General features: G+C 48.5%; 1 protein-coding gene and 1 long non-coding RNA gene across 4 annotated transcripts in view; one reads left to right on the forward strand and one right to left on the reverse strand.

Annotated features, from left to right (window-relative positions):
- XIAP (X-linked inhibitor of apoptosis) overlaps positions 1-13338 on the reverse strand; it is a 46076-nt gene extending 32738 nt beyond the window's left edge. Inside the window, exons 1-2 of one of the 3 annotated variants that reach the window (XM_075940978.1) lie at positions 13218-13333; positions 12218-12317 (exon numbers count right to left, since the gene is read on the reverse strand). The gene's annotated coding sequence lies outside the window, so the exon portion shown is untranslated. Of the gene's footprint in view, positions 1-736; positions 916-12217; positions 12318-13217 lie in introns of those variants that run through there. The other 2 variants (XM_075940979.1, XM_006115393.4) reach the window with 2 other exon arrangements.
- Positions 13339-13405: 67 nt separating this feature from the next.
- LOC142831246 (uncharacterized) lies at positions 13406-15608 on the forward strand. Its single transcript, XR_012906921.1, has 2 exons — positions 13406-13546; positions 14264-15608. It is a non-coding gene; the product is annotated as an uncharacterized LOC142831246 (long non-coding RNA).
- The last annotated feature ends 4150 nt before the right edge of the window (positions 15609-19758 follow it).

A 19758-nucleotide genomic window follows, 5' to 3' on the forward strand; every position in this document is an offset into this window, starting at 1 on the left:
ACCCCAGCTGCTCTGCCCCAGGCATCCCCAAGTCAGCCGCTGATGAAACTGACCAGTGGCTGATTCCAGGAAGCAACAGTTTCCAGAGCAGCTCTGCCCCCGGCTTCCTGGAGTCAGCCACTGATCAGTTTCAGCAGTGGCTTAATCGGGGATGCCTGGGGCAGAGCAGCTGAGGCGCTGTGGGACCAACCCAGCAGCACTCCAGCTGCTCTTCCCCAGGTGTCCCCAAGAGCACTGGGGTGCTGCCGGGTTGGTCCCGCAGCACCGAGGGGCAGCGCTACGAGACCAACCTGGCGGCACCCCAGCTGCTCTGCCCCCGGCTTCCCTGATTAAGCTGCTGGTCAGTTTCAGCAGCGGCTGAATCGGGAAGCCGGGAGCAGAGCAGCTCCAACTGTCCAGCAGCCGGAGCACTTCCGGGTTCCTGATGGTGCCGGATGATCAGGAGTGCCAGAGCTTTGGATGCCGGACCAATGGAGTTTTACTGTAGCACATTTTGATGATAAAAAAATACAGCTGAAGTTATAAAAGGCCACAGAAATGCCTAGATATAGTCTGGAGGCTTACTCCTCTTTTGGCCACATCCTAACATTACAGGGGCCACCAAATTATCAGATGCTATAGGTAGAGAACTTGGTGGTTGTTGTTGCAGCAAGGATTCTCAACGCTTACTGATGTGGGTTCTCAGCACCACCCAAGATTGCATGCAAAGTTAAGGCCGAATTCTGTGAACTCTCACCAGAGAAGTCACTAGTGACATCATCTCAGACCATCAGTTAAATACAGGAGGCCCCCAACTTGCGACAAGATTGGTTCTGGAGGAAGAGTCGCAAGTCGGGGCGTCGTAACTTGAACCCTCATTTACGATAGGCGCCATCTGCGGTCGTAAACGTGGGCCAAGGACATAAGTCGTGGGGAAGGGGGTTCCAGCCTCTTCCACTTACAAAAATGGTTGTAAGTGTGGGGGGTCGGTACTCAGGTGGTCGCAAGTCAGGGGCCTCTTGTAAGTATTTGCAGGATCTGGCTCCTGTTACAAAGAGAAACACTTTAAGTGAATGAATAAATACTAAATTATTAGTGTGTTTTAATAAAAGTGAATGAAGTACTTAAACTCTCAAAGTGAATAGCTTTGATGTGAACTGAACAGAAAAATAAAATATAGAACTCTTCTTCCTAGGATACAAATTTATCAGCTGGCATTGCTCTGTTGTGTGCAATGTGTTTTATATCAGTAAGATACACAACGCAAAACAAAAGGATGGCAACTGATATTAGATATAGGCAATACTTACGTGTGCAAACTTTTTTAAAAAAAAGTTCTTGATACTGTCAGCAGTAAGTGACATGAAAGATTTTGGTTCAATGGTACATAAAACCCCACTATCTTTTATGTCTGTTGCATGCATTGAAGAAGCAGCTTTCACTCAGGAGACTTAGATGAAAAAATGTTTAAAACTAACTCAAAAGACATCTAACAAAAGTATGCCCTTAGCTATCAGTTTTGTTGTTCCCCCCTTCTGTTTTATTATTCATTACATTTTCATAGGTCAAAACAGATTTTATCATTTCACTGGTGAAATGACTACTGTATTCAAAGGATGAATAAGAATCGCTCAAGGAAGAAAATATATTTGTACCCAGAGACTACCATTTGCATTGCCAACACACACAGTTGGGTGCCCCATAAGCATGTTAAAAAAGAAAAGTTTATTTAAAAGAGCAGTTCTGTGTTTACAAGGTGTAATCACTGGAACAAGATAATTTGAGTACATCAGTCTGACTCAAAACCACGAGTAGGCAATAAATGTTGACGAGGGGGCCATTCCAAGAATTGTTAAATGATTAAGGGTTGCACGTTTTCATCATATTAATCGGGGGGGGGGGGGTCTGGGACGGTGGTTGGGTGCATAAGGGAGCCTGGGGTAAGGGATTGGAGTATAGGATCCGGGAGGGAGTTTGGGTGAAGGAGGAGTTGTGACTTGGGGCAGGAGATGGGGAGTCAGAAGCAGGTACAGGGTCTGGCAGGGAGTATGGACGCAGGAAAGGATTCTGATCTGGAGGGAGGGTGCAGGAGGATATGCAAGGTCTGGGAGGAGGTTGTGACTTGGGGCAGAAGTGCTGGAGGGGGTGCAAAGATCTGGGTTGTGATAGAGAATAGGGAACTGGTGTGCAAGAAGGGGGCAGAGACTTGGAGGGCAGGGAGGAGCTGGGGTGCCAGAGACAGGTTCTGTCTGGGAGGTGTTTGGGCGACTCTCAGCCAGAAGCCCAGCAGGTTCCTCAGCAACGGTCTCTGCCTCCAATGCCCCTGTACTGACTGTGGAGCCCATGTGCTGCTTTGAGTACTGAGAGCCCAGAGCAGGAGAGGTACTTTGCATACTGCAATCAGGCAGCTCCCATTGGCCAGAAACCAGCCAATGGGTTCTGTGAGACTGTGCTGAAGGTGAGTGAAGTGCACAAGCTTCCCCCACAAAGCTTGCATTATTCAGAGAGCTGCTGTGAGCAGCATTAAGGGACTGGGGAGGCAGGGAGCCTGGCTGAGGTACCTGTAGGCAAGATCCAGTGGCTTGGCAGGCCGGATCCGGCTCGCAGGCCATATTTTGCCCACTCTGCTCTAAACCCTAGATTTAATCACTGTTAATTTTATACATAGTTTAAATGTATCAATTAATCTTTAAGGTTAATAATACAGGCAGTCCCCGGGTTACGTACAAGATAGGGACTGTAGGTTTGTTCTTAAGTTGAATCTGTATGTAAGTCGGAACTGGCGTCCAGATTCAGACACTGCTGAAACTGACCGCCAGTTCTGACTTACATACAGAATCAACTTAAGAACCCCAGGCGTCCCCAAGTCAGCTGCTGCTGAAACTGATCAGCAGCTGATTCCAGGAAGCCCGGGGCAGAGCAACTCTGCCTGGGGCTTCCTGTAGTCAGCGCTGGTCAGTTTCAGCAGAAGCTGACTTGGGGACGCCTGGGGCAGAGCAGCTGGGGTGCTACTGGACCAACCCAGCAGCACCCCATCTGCTCTGCCCCAGACGTCCTGATTCAGCTGCTGCTGAAACTGACCAGCAGCGGCTGAATCAGGACCTGGGGCAGAGCAGCTGGGGTGCTGCCGGGTTGGTCCAGTAGTGCCCACGGGCGCTGCAGGACCAATCGGCAGCGCCCCAGCTGCGCCCCCCCCCCCCCCAGCAGACCAGGGACACGGGGAGCAGAGCCGCAGCGGCAGCGGGGTGCCGCGCCTCTGAGGCTTTGCTCTGGCAAAGCCTCTGAGGCGCGGGACCCCCCGCGGCTGCGGCTTCAGTCAGGGTGCCTGTGGTCTGCTGGGGACCGTCCCCAGCAGACCACAGGCACCCGGACTGAAGCCGCAGCCGCGGGGGGTCCCGCGCCTCTGAGGCTTTGCCAGAGCAAAGCCTCAGAGGCGCGGGGAACCGTCGCTGCTGCCGCTCCAGTCTGGATGCCTGTGGTCTGCTGGGGACGGTCCCCAGCAGACCACAGGCACCGGCACCCAAGTGGCAGCAGCAGCGGTTCCCGCGCTTCCGAGGCTTTGCTCTAGCAAAGCCTCAGAAGCGCGGGAACCCGCCCGGTGCCCCTGGTCTGCTGGAGACGGTCTCCAGCAGACCAGGGGCACCGGAGCAGCTTACGAACGGGGCTTTCTCGCCCTGACTTCCGGGGCGAGAAAGCCCCGTTCGTAAGTGCGGATCCGACGTAAGTCGGATCCGCGTAAGTCGGGGACTGCCTGTATAGGCATTCTATACCTTACAAAGCTGCTATCTGGTGTTCAAAGAACTACAGCAGCTGATTTAACAGATCTGACCTATACACTATTTAGATGTTTCAAAGGCAAGCATCTTCAATAATTATGCAGAACATCTGTGGAGTCCATTACTTGTGAGATATTTAGAGAGAATACCCCCTTTTTAAAAATAATCCAGTGTGTCGAAATAGTCAGAGCTGGCGGGGACAGCCAGCACGTGCGCAGGAGGAAGGCGCATGTGCAGGAGGGGAAGTTTAAATTCCCATTAAAGACATACAAGAAGAGTGTCTTTAAAAAAATGTTGTAAATGCAGGGGGGTCGTATGTAGGGCAGTTGTAAGTCGGTGGTCACCTGTACATAAACAGCAGCCAAGCTGAGTTCATAATGCACAAAATAGCTATATTTATTTTTAATTTTGCCAGATTGTTTTCATCTAATGCATCACATATTTAGTAACATTCATAGTAATTTAATTTTTAATCAGCCTGTACCTATATGCTATCTAAAGCAGTTTTCACAATTTCTGATAAAATATCTTCTTTTGTGTGCACTGCACAAACTACTTTAGCATGAAGCATTTCTAAGAGCACAGTCATGATTAATCCTGTTTTATCTATCTTTAAGTATCAAAAGATACCACCCCTTTTTAGATTAATGTAACAATTTGCAGAATCAACTTGACTACATTTCATTCATACCAAGGTGACAGAAGTCAAGAACCCAAGATCATGCCAGCAAATGTTAAAGTACAAATAAGAAGAAAAGAAAATTATTTAAACTGCAGGACTATAAAACTCTGGTTATTCGTATGAAAAAAGATTTCAACTGGCTTTAAAAGTAGCAACAGATATGATTTACTGAAACAAAATGCTCCGTTACGACTACCTCTTTGCTTCGAGACACGCAAATTCAACAACTGAAACCCACTTTTTGTTCCAAGTAACTTTCTTTGGGATTAAGGATGGAAATAATCATATGTCTAGTACAGAAGGGCATAAGGAAGGAGTTACTTTTGTTTCTTTTCCTCTTCCATGTGACAAGGACCAGGTAGAAAAAAAGGAATTACTTATGTCAGATGGATAATTGTATATCCTCATTCTTCTGACACAAGGGAGTATTAAACGTAGTGCTCAACAGATTAACTACAAGAGCAATGTTGGTGCTTAATATGCACTTGATCTTGAAACGTGAGTGTATGTAGTGAGTCAACAAACAGAACATTCTGTCCCTGCAGATTGTGCACATGTCACTCATGTCACTTAGCTGAAGTTCATGCTGCACCTGCAAAACTGCAGCTAGAAGATACAGGACTCTGTTTCCTGACTAAAATGGTACTTAAAAGACTTAATAAAATGGCAAAGTAAGGGATTTTCAAAACACAAAACAATGTTGTAAAAGTCCTCCCCGCCCCAAAGGACAGTGGTCATTTGAAAACCTGTATTTTATGCGGAGAGTTTGTTTCCTTTGTGTTATTTTATGAAGAGGACAGCAACTCAGTTGATGTATCTGAACAAAGAGTAGGTGCTGAATGAGCAACGAGACTTATCTGTAATGTATTTCCCCAGGGAAACTGAGCTCTGCTCAACTTTATTTATTTTTCTGGATGGATTTATTGGGATACAAGGAAATCAACTGACTTGCTCAAGGTCACAGACTCTGCTTAGAAGAAACATCCTGCTGGCTTCTATGCTTGGTTCTAGTCACAAGCATTTTTATTCTTTCACCCTCAACTCTGAAGTCAGGTGCTTGATGGTACAATAGGACCATCAAAAAGATGCCTAGTAGGGATGTCAGATATTGTTTAGTTGAATAATCGTGTAACCACACAAAATCTTACTAGTTACATGATTATTCAATAGTCCCCAGGGATGGGGAGGGCAGCCAGTGCACTCCTGGCTGCCACCCTGTGCTGCTGCCCCTGTATCTTTAAAAAACAGCTCCCCATGCAGACTAGCTCCCGCCTGCCACCCTGCTCTGCTACCCGGATACAGAGGCAGCAGTACAGGGCAGCAGCAGCCTCTGTCCACGGGGAGCCTGAGCTTCCCACAGACAGATGCTGCGCCACCATCCCATGCAGCAACCTTTATCCACAGCGAGCCCAGGCCCACTGCAGACAGAGACTGCGCTGTCATCCTGTCTGCCCCCAACATAGGTCAGCTATGAAGGAGAGTGAAACATGACAAGAATCTACAACCGTATCAATGAAAGAAAGAGAGGTCTGAGAGCCAATGAGAAGTCCTCTGTACTGATGGACTGAAAGCTATGAAAAGATAAGATGTGTGTGTATGCGAAGGGAGCATGGGGGCTGATGGGCTAAAAGAAACAAAGCGATCACTGAAGAGTTGGAAACTCAGCAAGAGACAACAGGGAAAGACCAGACAGTGTTTAGTGAAGCTTCAAGTTAATGGCACTTTTGGTGAGTGGAAGAACTGAACCAGAACTACAGATCAAATGAAGAGATAGAAGCAAAGAAAGGTGCAGCTAAGGAGTAAAAGGGTAAAACTTCAATACTGAAGTTGAAGCCACAAAGGATAAGAAACTGAAATGAGGGGAAAAGACGGAGATGGAGGAGATGTATGGACAGTAGATAACAGTAATATTGAGAGGGACAAGAGATAAGAGTCAGATACAGTGTACTTCAAAAAAGGAAAAGGATTGAAAAGGGGGAGTAAGAAGAGTTTCTAGGGCTATATCTATACTATATCTCTCTTTTGAAAGAGGGATGTAAATTAGACAGATCGAAATTGAAAAAAAAAAGAGGTTTACAGGATCTTTCAAAAAAGGGGTTGTTGTTTTTTTCCAAAAGAACCATGACCAGATGGCAGTTTCACTTTCTAAACGCCCGTTTTCGAAAGAGCGCGCGGCTGCCATTATTCAAACGAAGCACAGGAAATGCAAATCCCAGTTTCAGATCGAAATCGCAAATGTCTAATTTACATCCCTCTTTCGAAAGAGGGATGTAGTTTAGACATGCTCTAAATGGCAGAAACAGGACAGAAATCTAGCAGGTCCACCACAGCTACATAGAGAGCAAGGAATATGAGAAAAGGAAAGTAGAAGAAGACTGCTGCAGAAGCAGTATCAGATGAAGAGATCCAGTTCTCTGTGATTCACAGAAGGATCAAGATATGAAAAGGTTATACAGGGCTGGGATCTTTCTAAGAGATGAAATGCAAAGCTTTCCAAAAACAGCAAGGGTGGGGGAAGGCGAGGAATGGAAGCACGCATGCATGGATGTTTGTCTTGATTTAAATTAGGAATGCAAAATTCCAGTTAATCAGCTAACTGGTTAAATGCTATGTTTAACCCATTAATCCATTAAATGGCCATGGGCAGAAGGGCTGCTCCAGCCTGACCAAGACCACCACGAACGGGGACTGCAGCAGCTGGGCTAGAGTGGCTCCTGGTAGTGGTGCGCCCTGCAGGGTGGGACCAGCCCTCTGTTCACTGCGAATGGAAGGCTGCTTGATCCCACTGGTTAACTGATTAATCATCATATGCCTAATTTAAATTAAGGATCTTAGATCTTGGGTAATTGAAAAGTCATGTAACCCCATGAAATCTTAGTGGTTACACAACTATTCCGTAGGCCCCTAGGCACTCCACTCCCGGGGAAACTCTGCCACTCTGTGCTGGCACCTCTGTATCAGGGGCAACATGTGGTGGCAGGGGCAGCAGGTCCACAAGGGGAGCCAGTTTAAAAAGCAGCTTCCCAGCTGCCTGCTGGGCCACACTGCTCAGGGTGGCAGCAGCCCCTTTCCACTGGACCACCCCTGTCTGTGGGGAGCTCAGATCCCCTGCAGACAGGGGCTATTGCCACAAAGCAGCCTCTCTCTACGGCAGGGGTTTCCAACCTTTTTAAACACAAGATCACTTTTCGAATTTAAGTGCAGTCCAAGATCTACCTCAAATATAAATACAGGCAGTCCCCAGGTTACGTACAAGATAGGGACTGTAGGTTTGTTCTTAAGTTGAATTTTTATGTAAGACGGAACTGGTGTCCAGACTCAGCCGCTGTTGAAACTGACCAGCGGCTGACTACAGGAAGCCCGAGGCAAAGCTGCTCTGCCCCGGGCTTCCTGGAATCAGCCGCTGATCAGTTTCAACAGCGGCTGAATCTGGACGCCTGGGACAGAGCAGCTGGGGCGCTGCCGGGTAGGTCCCCACAGCGCCGCACCTCGGCGCTGCGGGGACCAACCCGGCAGCACCCCAGCTGCTCTACCACAGGTGTCCCCAACTCAGCTGCTGCTGAAACTGACCAGCGGCTGACTACAGGAAGCCCGAGGCAAAACTGCTCTGCCCCAGGCTTCCTGGAATCAGCCGCTACTGGACCAACCCCGCACCGCCCCAGCTGCTCTACCCCAGGCGTCAGCGACAAAACCCTGGTCTGCTGGGGGAGGGAATACTAGCTGCGCGCGCCCCCCCCCCCAGCAGACCAGGGAGACACGAAGCAGCTTTTCTCGCCGCAGAGGATGTGGGTGGCGGGACCGCAGCGCGTCTGGGCGGTCCGCCGCCCGAGTCCTCCGCGGCGAGAAAAGCCCCGTTCGTATCTAGGGATCCGACGTAAGTCGAATCCACGTAAGTCGGGGACTGCCTGTACCCTTGTCCCGCCTCCCTCCCACCCCTTCTCCGAGGCCCCCCCGCTCACTCCATCCTCCCTCTCTTACCCTACCTTACTCATTTTCATCAGGCTGGGACAAAAGGTTGGGGTGCAGGCTCTGGTCTTGGATTAAGAGATCTGGAGTGTGAGAGGGGCTCTGAGCTGCTCTTGGGGCAGGAAGTTGGGATGTAGGAGGGGTTCTTGGGGCAGGCTCTGGGACAGTGTTTGGATGCAGGGGTGCTTGGGGCTTGGTGTGCAGGAGGGGGGTTCATGACTGGGGTAAGAGCTCAGGCTGTGGGCTCCAGCTGGGCCCTGCCTCCTGGGTGGTGGTGCAGTGGGGCTAAGGCAGGCTCACCCCTGCCCTGTCCCTGCACCACTCTCTAAAGCAGCCAGCAAACTCCATCCCAAGTCATGTTGTGCCCCCTCTGTCCTCGGCAAAGATACAGAGTGGGAGGGGGCACCTTGACATCAGCACCCTCCTCTCCCTCTCCCGCCCTGCACAGAAAGCAGCAAGCTCCCCAGAGGAAGGAGCAGATTCAACAGAAAGGGCAGGAGAGGAGCAGCAGTGGGGGGAGGAACAGCTGAAGTGCTGGCACTTGATCGATCTTGGAGCCTCTGGCAGGGGATCCTGACTGGTTTGGCCAAGATGCTATCAGCAGATTCTGATCTACTGGTTGGTAACCACTGCTCTACGGCAAGCCTGGGCCCACCACAGAGACAGGCTGCTTCTCAGCAGCCTCCCGTCTGCCCCCCACCCCTCTGATAGAGGCAGCAGTGCGGGGGGAGAGTAGGTGACATTGAGGACCAGTGCTGGGGGGAACCAACTTTTAAGCTGGCTCTCCCAGCACCAGCTCCTCCCCCACCCCCAACTGCCTCTGTAGGACGCAGCGGGAGGGGGAAGGGGGGGGGACGCAGGTGCGTCTATGGAGCCGGCACATGTAAAGAGCAGGCCTGAAGATCAGCTCCTCGTGCGTACTAGTTCCCACCTGCTCCCTCACCCTCCGCGCTGCTGCCTTTGTATTAGAGGCAGCAGCGTGGGGGTGAGAACACATCTTTTAAGCTGGTTCCCCATGGGCATTGGCTCCCCCTGTTTCCCCCATACCTCTGATACAAAGGTAGCAAGGGGGGAAAAATGCATTTAATCCTCAACAGGATTAAACAATAAACCCAGACTTATTGGTAAATTGTGTAGTCATCTACACATGGACATCCCTAATAAGTAGTTTACCAAACAACTCCGACAAGTCATAAATACAGTTATTCAGTAGAGATGTTAAATATCAATTCATTGAATAGTCAAATAACCTCATGAATTCAAATCTGTTAGTCGACTATTCTATAGCCCCGAGGGTGGGGCTGGCAGCCAGCGTGCTCCGGCCCCACTCCTGAGGAGCACCCTGCCACTCTGCACTGCTGTCTCTGTATCAGAGGCAGCAGTGCAGCGTGCCAGGCAGGAGCTGGTCTGCGAGGGGAGCCAGTTTAAAAACCAACTCCCTCGTGGACCAGCTGCCTATTGTCCCGTGCTGCTGCTTCTGATCAAAGGGCAGCAGCGTGGGGGGGCAGCAGCCCCTGTTTAGGGAACGAGCTGAGCTCCTGGATCTGGCACGAGCCGGAACTGAGCCACGCTGCCAGCCCACCCAGCTCCTAATACACTTTAAATGCAGAGCCACAGTGGGGGTAGGTCCCAGACCCGTCACAAGCCAGCACAGAGCCAGGCTGCTGACCAGCCTGCTAAAAAAAAAAATGTACTAGCGGGGGAAGGGAAAAATGCATGTAGCATTAACCTATGAGCTTTTGCTTACCAGTTAATCGACTACACTATTCCATCCTTATTATTCACATGGATAAAAGTTTCAGCTCCAAAACTACAGAGCACATTTTTAATAGATCTTAAAATCCCTTACAAAAGATGCATAAGTATTATCCTAACCGTACAGTTTAAGCAGAAGAAGCCTTATGGTTTTTATAAGCATCATGGTATCTAGTACAATAGTTCTCAACCTTTCTGGGCTCAGGACCAATTTGCTCCAGATGCTCCAGTTAGATTCGAATGGTTAGGGAAACTCCAAACCAGCAACTGGGAGGAGAGGAGAGGATGGATGATGAGCTGAACCTCCCCAAAAAAATCATAGCCCCTAACTAGTGTTCCTTCTGGTTCCCTCAGCTTCACAGTTGATTAATCAGCCCCACCCAGTCAGAGGCTCAGGGCTGCCTGCATAGAGCTGACTGGGCGGGGATGTGAAGCTGTGCTGCAACGCAGCTTAGAGAGAACACTGCCCCCAACTCAACCAATGGAGAGGCTAAGGATAGGGAGAATTTGTAGGTGGCTGGAGAAGGAACTGGGGGCAAAGTAGTGATGTAAAATGTTAACCGGTCACCCGGTAAGCAGTTGGCTTACTGGAATGCATACTGGGTACCGATTAACTGGACTACCAGCCCTGTTGGCTGGCCGTTGGAACAGGCCAAGTTAAGGGGACACAAGCACTGGTTACGCTGCAGCGCCCCATCCGCACCTTGTGGGGGCAGGAGGAAACTTTGCCCACGTCACAGTAGCGCTGGAGGAACGCACCCATGCCATGGCAGCCATGGCCCGGAGCTTCTCTGCATAGCCCTGGATGTGGCCCCACTATGCCCGGTAAGACCCTCCCACCATAGTTGCTTTGCGCTCAACAATGGTTAACCAGCTAAAGAATGTAATTTTAATTGCTTAACTGGTTAACTATTTTGATCGGTACTTACATCCCAAGGGCAAAGGAGTTTGAGGTTTCAGTGGGAAGGATATGGAACATAGAAGTTTAGGGGAGAGACGGCAAGCTGACAGCTCCCAAAAAAACCACACAGCCTCTACACACAGAGGCTAAGTGGGGTGAAGAGGGAAGTTCAGGAGTCGGGGTCCATGACAGGAGGTAAGACAGTAGGAGAATCTCATAGTTGTGGGAGAAGAGTACATGACAGAGGGGTAACTGAGCCAAACCACAGTGACACTGCTAGCCTATGAGCCGGGTTACAAAGCCTGAAACGGGAAGCCACGTCTAGCCAGCCCTGGTCTTGCTTGGATGGTGATATACCTTTGAGTTGCAAGCCACATATTGAGAAACTCTGGTCTTATAGACACCATAACAGTCTGTAACCTCAGCCAACACAATCTATTCCCAGTTCTGTTAACCTTCAAGAAGTCACAAACTCTATCCACAAATCACCCCTTAGGCTAAATGTATTTTGTTGATGAATGCAACAGGAAAGGTCACTAACAGATCCTGGAATTTCCCTTCACTTTTGAAAATGAGTAATATTTTCCATCCCCATGTTTTTGCCTCCCATCCAATGTTCCCTCATCTTTTTCATCTATGTGAGGATTTTTTCCAGCCTTATACTGTATAGAAAAAAAAAATTGCATCAAGGCACATGTGAACATGCATCACCAGTAAATGAACAGGAAAAAAAGCCTAGCTGTGGGCATTCAGCTAATCAGCTAGGTGGCATTTCAATCTCTCCTCAGTGGCCACATTAGCTTCACTGACAAAATCAAATCCAGATATAAAATAACTTTCTTAAAACATTTTACTGTACTTGGTTCTATAAATGGCTTCTTGAAGGAGTCAGCATAAAGATATATGTACTTCAAATGCTATAGTGCAACAAGTTTGTTAGATGAATGGAGAGGAACAAATATATTGAAAATGTTTTAAAGGTTATTCCCAGGGTGGATAAAAATCAATAATTTATTAAATAAAAAAAAAGTTTTAAATTTAAACTGGATTTGATTTAAATCACATCTTCTATTTTTAAACCAATAAAATACTGACTCTCTCTTTTAAAAACAAGTTACAATTAAATCTCATGACAAAACATGCTAAACATGCACTTACAGTCTCAGAAAATTGAATTAATGGCTCTAGTCCGTCCAGCTTAACTACTCATTCTGGCTTCTTGAAAGTTGTGGGCTTTCAATTTCTGTTTCTTGGCAGACTAAAAAGTAAAATGGGCAGAAGACAGACACATACTGGATAGGACTGTTTTTCTTCTGTGCTTATGTAGTGGTGGACCTTGGCCAACCACAGCAGAGGAGTTCGTTCAGACACTGTCTTAAAGCAGGGGTGAGGAACCTAGGGCCCGGGGACAGGTTCTAGTGGAATAAAGTGGGTTTAAATGCAAAGAACTTAAGAACTGTTTGAATTAAAGTTTGAGGCACATTTTGCAAATTGCAAAGATCTATATCCGTTGTACTCCATACGTGTGGACAAATGCCATTCATTACATTATATACCAGTTAATGCAGCAAAGCCGTAGGTGAGACACACGCCACAGTCGGAAATGGGGGAAGTAAAAGCGACTAAGCCTTAGCTAGGATGGGTCCACTTTCTCAAGGTAACAGGACGCCCGGAGGGCCACACGCAGAGTGTGAGGGGCTGCCCATGAATCAGGTCAAGCGCTGAGATCTGGGGGCCCTTTCAGTGAACACGCGTGTTTCCTTATTACGACACATTACAGGATGCGGGTGGATCTTGGAGGTAACCCCCCCAAAGGGGGATCTAAGCAATGAAAGCTGCGCTGGCAGCAGGTGAAATGAGAATCGCTGCCGCCTGCAGGGGGGAGCCCCTCTGACCGAGGGGAGGGGATCAGAGTCCGTGTCCCTCCCCCGGGCGGGCGCTGCTGAGGAGGGGCTGGGGAGCTCGGCGATGGGGGGGGGGGGAGAGTAACGCCCCCGCCTCTCCGCCGCCCAGGAGAAGGACGGTCCCGCCCGCCCCTGCTAATGCCCGAGAGGGGAGCCCAGAGACCCCCCCCGCTGCAGCCGGCCGGCCAGGCAGCCTCGTCCCCTGCCCTCAGGGCGAGCGAGCGGCAGCGGCCCGCGCCCGCGTTGTCACTCACCGCCCTGGCTCCGCGCCGTGGGCCCCGCGCGCCGGAGGAAGCCCGCGAGAAGATGGCGCTCGCAGCCTCCTGTCCGCCGGCGGCCGAGGGCGGACGCTGGGTCCCGTTGGCGGCGGCGACACCTAGCGGCGGGAAGGGCCGCGCAGGTCCCTGGAGGTGGGGGCGGGATCAGGTGAGGGCCTGGCCCAGGCGCGCGCTAGGCTGGAGGCTCTGTGCGCAGCTCTCGGGGAACTGGCAGCTCCTTCTGCTCTGCCCTGTCCCGGGCCAAGCCCCTGTCCCTCCGCAGGGCAGTGGGACCACAGAAGAGGAGGGTTACCACCACCTGGCAGGTATCTGGCTCCACTGGCTGTTTTGGGGGTAATGTTTTAAGGATTTGCATTTGGCAGTTGCCAAAAAACAAACACCCTCCCCCCCCCCCCACTAATTTAAGCGGCAGGGTTTGGGGTTTTTTACATGGGGGCTAAAGAGTCGCATTTTTTGCACTACATGGGATCTCTTAGATTAATAGTTTCTGGGGCCAGCGAAAGATGCTACTGTGTTCTCACTTCTGCAATTTAACAAGCGGCAACAGATCAAAATTGTTGGTAATACAGCAGCTGTGTGCCCACCAACACTGCAAGTGTAAGGCCCATGTGGGAGAGGGTTTGAGTCATGCAAGAGTGAGGAGACATGCAAGGTTATCAATCTTAGGTATATGCAGAGGTGAAAGTAAGCCAGTACATAAGAGAGTGGCCAGCTGGGGATAGGGCTCTGGATGTTGCCAGCTACTCTGCATGGGTAAGATTCTGGTACTGGGCATGGTTGGCCCACTTCTCCCATTCTGACCTTCATCCCTCATAGCCAGAGAGCCAGAGTCCAAACCACTTCCACACATCCTCTCCACCCTTGTTCGCAACACCAAACAGCTGGGGATGGGGAGAGAGGGCCCCTGCCCTGATGGGCCCAAATCAGTACTCGCAGCTCCAGGACAGCACAGTCACAGTGCACTCAAGCTCCAGCCCCAAATTTCCATTCCCTGCCTTCATCTTGCACCTTTTCCCTTACAGATCTTCCCCACTGTTGGCACAAGAACCTTCTCTGCAGCCTCTGCCATTGAGAACAGTTTCTCACCACAGCTCCTGCCTTCCAATCTCATCTGAAAACATCTCTGCCCTCACTTTCTCTCTCCCTCCACTTATTTAAATTATAGCATTGCATCCTCTTAATTTCATTATCTAAAGAATCTGGGGATACAGAATACAGAGGCAGAGTGCTCTCCCTAATAAAGTTGATGTGTGGTACAATATTAGGGTCTGCCTGATCCCCCAAACCATTACTACCATGTGTCATCTTCACTCCCCATGATTACTCCTGTATGAGTAATGATTAGGGTATAGGGACCTTAGTTCCACTTTTGATAGACCAATATCTAGAGATCCTTTAACAAAAGGTGTGATAGTAGCACAAACAGTTATGTTACGTATTTATTATGAAATTCTTAACCCTGTCTTAACCTGACTCAAGGGTTTTGCAAAAATCAGTGTGCTAGTAGAAGATGGTCTTTAATACAAAGTCAGATAAAATTATTCTGGAAACACCTCTTTGGTGGTCACTGAACACATGAGGTTGACTATTGGAGGCGGTTCTTAGTGCAGTTTTGACTGTATTACCATCAATTTTCTCTATCTCTAATACAAGATTCTTGTGATTACTGTAGGCAGAGATGGTACACCATATACAGTAAAACTCCAATAGTCCGGCATCCAATTGTACGGCACTCCCGATAGTCCGGCATCAAAATGGCAAGAGCCTAATGAGTGAGCTTCAGCAAAAACAGAGTTACAAGGCAGCAGCGGCAGCAGCTAAACTGAGCGAAACTGGATGCGACTGAGTCAGTCTGCCACTGGCATTGTGTGACGCTGGACAGTGCTTGTGCTACAATAAAAAGAGTTAAAAACACTTTATATACAGTATATGACACATGTTAGGAGAGGGGATGAGGAGGGGTAGCTCACTTGATGAGTGGGGCTACTGGAGGAGTGGTCACAGGGGGGAGAGAAGGGCTGGGGGAGGGGGGCAGGTCTCAGGAGGGCTGAGGGCAGTGAGAAGGACAGGAGTCAGGACAGCAGAGGAGGGTAAGGGGTTGGGGGGCAGGAGGCATCAGGGGAGCTGATGGAGCAAGGGGAGGAGACATGGCAGCAGAGGGAAAAGGTAGACGTTTATAAGATATTTATTAATAACTTGGGTGATATTTATTAAGAACGTATTAGTAATTACTGTTCTTATTCTTATTAGGAATTTATGCCATAAAAAAAACACTTTTTTTTGGGCGGGGGGGAGGGTGGCGAGTCCCTTTTTTGTCTGGCGAGTAGGGTTTTCCATAATTTGTCGAGCCCTGTATATATATATATATATATATATATACACACACACACACACACACACACACACAGGCAGTCTCCGACTTACGCGGATCCGACTTATGTCGGATCCGCACTTACGAACAGGGCTTTTCTCGCCCCGCACTTATGAACGGGGCTTCTCCCGGTCTCCGTGGTCTTCTGGGGGGGTCCAGCAAAGCCGCTGGACCCCCCCAGCAGACCAGGGACACCCGAGCAAAGCCGCCGCCTGGCTTTGCTCATTTGCCCGGGAGTAAAGCCGCCCAGGCAGCGAGACTGCAGGCCAGGGAGAAGGGGAGCAAAGCAGAGCAAAGCCGCGGAGCACACGGGCAGCGGACAGCCCAGACGCATCTGGGCTGTCTGCTGCCCGCGTGTTCCGCCGCTTTGCTCCCCATCCCCCTGGTCTGCAGACCAGGGAGACGGGGAGCAAAGCAGAGCAAAGCCAAGGAGCCCGAGGGCAGCAGGACAGCCACGGCGCGTCTGGGCTGTCCCGCTGCCCCCGTGCTCCATGGCTTTGCTCCGAACGCCTGTGGTACAGCAGCTGGGGCGCTGGCAGTTGGTCCCGTAGCGCCGCTCTGGGCGCTACTGGACCAACCCGGCAGCACCCCAGCTGCTCTGCCCCAGGCGTCCTGATTCAGCCACTGCTGGTCAGTTTCAGCAGCGGCTGAATCAGGACGCCTGGGGCAGAGCAGCTTGGGTGCTGCTGGGTTGGTCCAGTAGCGCCGAGGAACGGCGGTGCTACTGGACCAACCCAGCAGTTCCCCAGCTGCTCTGCCCCAGGCGTCCCCAAGTCAGCCGCTGCTGAAACTGACCAGCGGCTGACTACGGGAAGCCCCTGCCCCGGGCTTCCTGGAATCAGCCGCTGATCAGTTTCAGCAGCAGCTGACTTGGGGATGCCTGGGGTTCTTAAATTGAATCTGTATGTAAGTCAGAACTGGCATCCAGATTCAGCCACTGTTGAAACTGATCAGTTTCAGCAGCGGCTGAATCTGGACGCCAGTTCCGACTTACATACAGATTCAACTTAAGAAGAAACCTACAGTCCCTATCTTGTACGTAACCCGGGGACTGCCTGTATATATATAAAAAACAAGCTTATAGTACCCCCTGATAGTCTGGCATATCTGATAATCTGGCACCACCTCGGTCCCAAAGGTTCTGGATTATCAGAAGTTTGCTGTATTATTAAAGCTGCCTGAAAATTCCTGTTATAAGACCCTGTTTTCCAATGGAGCTGGAACAATTTATATAGGTGGGATACTGAAGACCATTTAACCAATCTGATGGAAATGGCTTCAAACCAGGGGTGCAGCACCACCCCTAATTCCAACCCCTATCCTGTTTTCAGTTGTTTAAAACTCTGCCAAGTTTTAACTATTAGGGCTGAACATTTTAAAGATAGGTATGTATCTCAAACTGTATTATTCTGGAAAGTTTCAGCCAAAACAATTTAGGACTTTCCTGAGAAAGAGCCTATGGAAAACTGTAGGGGAGCCTGGACTACCCTGCCTTGGCAATAAATGGTGATGTCTACTTTGTCCAAAATGCGGATTTCTGGCCTGTTTCCATTCTGGTGCGCCAAAGCACGCAGGCAGGGCCTGAGAGTCAGGAATTGTTTTGCATAACAATGCAGATTAAGCATGGTATGCAAGACAACGTCAAGAACACAGGACAAGCAGCCTTGTACTGTTGCTTGTTTCTGATAAAGTAAAAAGTACAGATGCAGCCATAAAACTGTCAACTAAGCACATAGCAGCAACATCCTGAGTAGCAGGATGTACCCCAAATAGAGGCATTGGGCATTTTACGTATCTTACACAATACTTAATCAATTTGTAAATAGTATTAGAACAACCAAGTCTCGCTTTGCTATAAATTGGGCTTAGTAAGAACAATCAATGGGAGGGAATGGGCAGGATAGATTCACACGTCCTGCTCGATGTAATGAGAAGTAATTAAGCCCTTCACACTGGCGACCCAGTGAGTGGCGTTCCATTGTGTGGTAAGAAACGGAAACACAACCTCCTGCCTGGTACTGTAGGTAGCATTTGGGTGAAGTGTAAGTGAATTAGACTTTATTATTGTATATAGTAGATCTTTTAGTAATTGCTTTTGCATTGCTTTGCGCTGTATTAATTGCTTTAGAATCCATAGTATTTAAGGTTTACATTATATAGTAACTGCTTTTAAGGCTTGTAAAACTTAAACAACTGTATTAACTGCTTAAAGTTGCAATAAATCAAAAAGTAGTTACGTAGTCCTGGAGTGTCCTGGTTTCCCTTGGATCTAAAAGAAATCGAACCACATGACAAAAATACATTATTTTGCCATGTTATAACATTTTGACAAACTGAGAAGCTTAAAGGCCCTTTGATATGGAGACTTGAAATTTGGCAGGGGAATTGGCTTTGTGTGTGCATGTAAGCTTTTGCTATCCTGGTGAAAATTCACCCAAATTTGATCAAAATATAAGCCTCTGAAAATTTTCAGTTTGCACATACTCAGTAGAGACTTCCTAGAGAATTCCCCAAAAAGTCTTTCTGGGCAGGGAGATTCAGACTCAGTGGTGACTACTGGAAAAGGACACAGGGAGACACGGGCCATGTGACTGCATCCCCCACCTGATTCCTCCGTGGGCCCACCCTGCTCCGGGAGAGGGCCCACCTCAAGCTAGCATGCTAAAAATAGCAGAGTAATACAAACAGCAGTTTGAGCTAGCTACCTGAGTAAGTACCTAGGCACTAGGATGCCACATATTCGGGTGGCTGCCATGACCTACCCTCTGTACTATCCCAACTACAGTTATTTGTAGTGCACCAGCTTGTACAGAGCTAGTGCAAGTATATCCACACAAGCTGGGAATCACATCTCCCAGCTCAAAAGTAGACATAGCCTATGTGTTTGTATAGCTCCTGCCATACTGAGGTATATCAGTCTTCATTAGAGCCTCCAGATGCTACTGTAATAGAAATAATAATAAATTTCCTCATGCCATTCACCAAGTTAAATCCTAAGAATTTTTAAATGTTAATACATGTAATTACCAAATCTGATTTAAAAAAATAGTTTCAAGGCATTTCAAAAGAAAAGAAAAAACCTTATGCCATATACTAGATACGGACTGAGCCTCAACCCAGAAAAATATATAACAATATGTTGTCTTTAGATATCTGTAATATGCTGCCAGTTATGGCTGTTCTCAGCTCAAATAAAGCATGCTACATGTGTGACTAATCATTATACTACAATTTAAAACTCCATTGCCTCTCTTCCTTTAAAAACAACAAGTAGTCCCGTGGCACTTTAGGGCATGTCTGCACAGCAGGGGAAAAGTCAAATTAAGCTATGCAACTTCTGCTATGTCAATTGTGTTGCTTAAGTTGAAATAGCTTAATTCGGCTTTTGGCGCTGTACACAGCAGGAAGTTGAAGAAAGAACACTCTTCCTTCGACTTCCCTTACTCTTTGTGAAATGAAGTCAGAGTAAAAAGTCCTCCAGCTTGCCATTATTTTGAAATAATGGATTGCTGTGTAGACGCGCTCTTTGTTATTTTGGAATAACTTCAGTTATTCTGAAATAATGCTACCATGTAGCCATATCCTTAGAAACCTAACCAAATATATAGAATCATGAGCTTTCATGGGTAAAACCCACTTCATCAGCTGAATTTCCACTCCAATTAATTAAGGAGTCATGTAACTGCTGAAAATGTCTGCAGTTACACATGGAACAGCAGACAGCTCCCCAAGAGTCAGTGGGCACTGAAAAGTAGCTTTTAAATGGCTTCCTGCATGTACTGGGAACCTGCATGTCACCGTTTACATGGTTACACTTCACACCTCTAATTTCCACATGTAGATACTTCATTCTTGTCCTTTTTTAAGCCTATTCAGCACACTGATTGGTTGGCCCTTTCACAGCTTTTATTTAGTCCTTGATGTCCTTAATTGAAAAGGTTTAGGTTTTCTCCTCTCATGTAATTTGGAATTCCAATGCAGTCACCTTTAATTATGAGTCCATTTGACTTGCTTAATTGTCCAAAGCAGTGTCTTGTCACTGCCTTAGTGTCCTTTTACTACATTAGAGCAGGGGTGGGCAATAGTTTTTGATGGGAGCAAGGGGCAACTCCAAGAATTTGGTAGGGGGTCAAGGGCCACATTTTT

The sequence above is a fragment of the Pelodiscus sinensis genome, chromosome 13 (genome assembly GCF_049634645.1).
Source record: "Pelodiscus sinensis isolate JC-2024 chromosome 13, ASM4963464v1, whole genome shotgun sequence".
Classification (NCBI taxonomy): Eukaryota; Metazoa; Chordata; order Testudines; family Trionychidae; genus Pelodiscus; species Pelodiscus sinensis.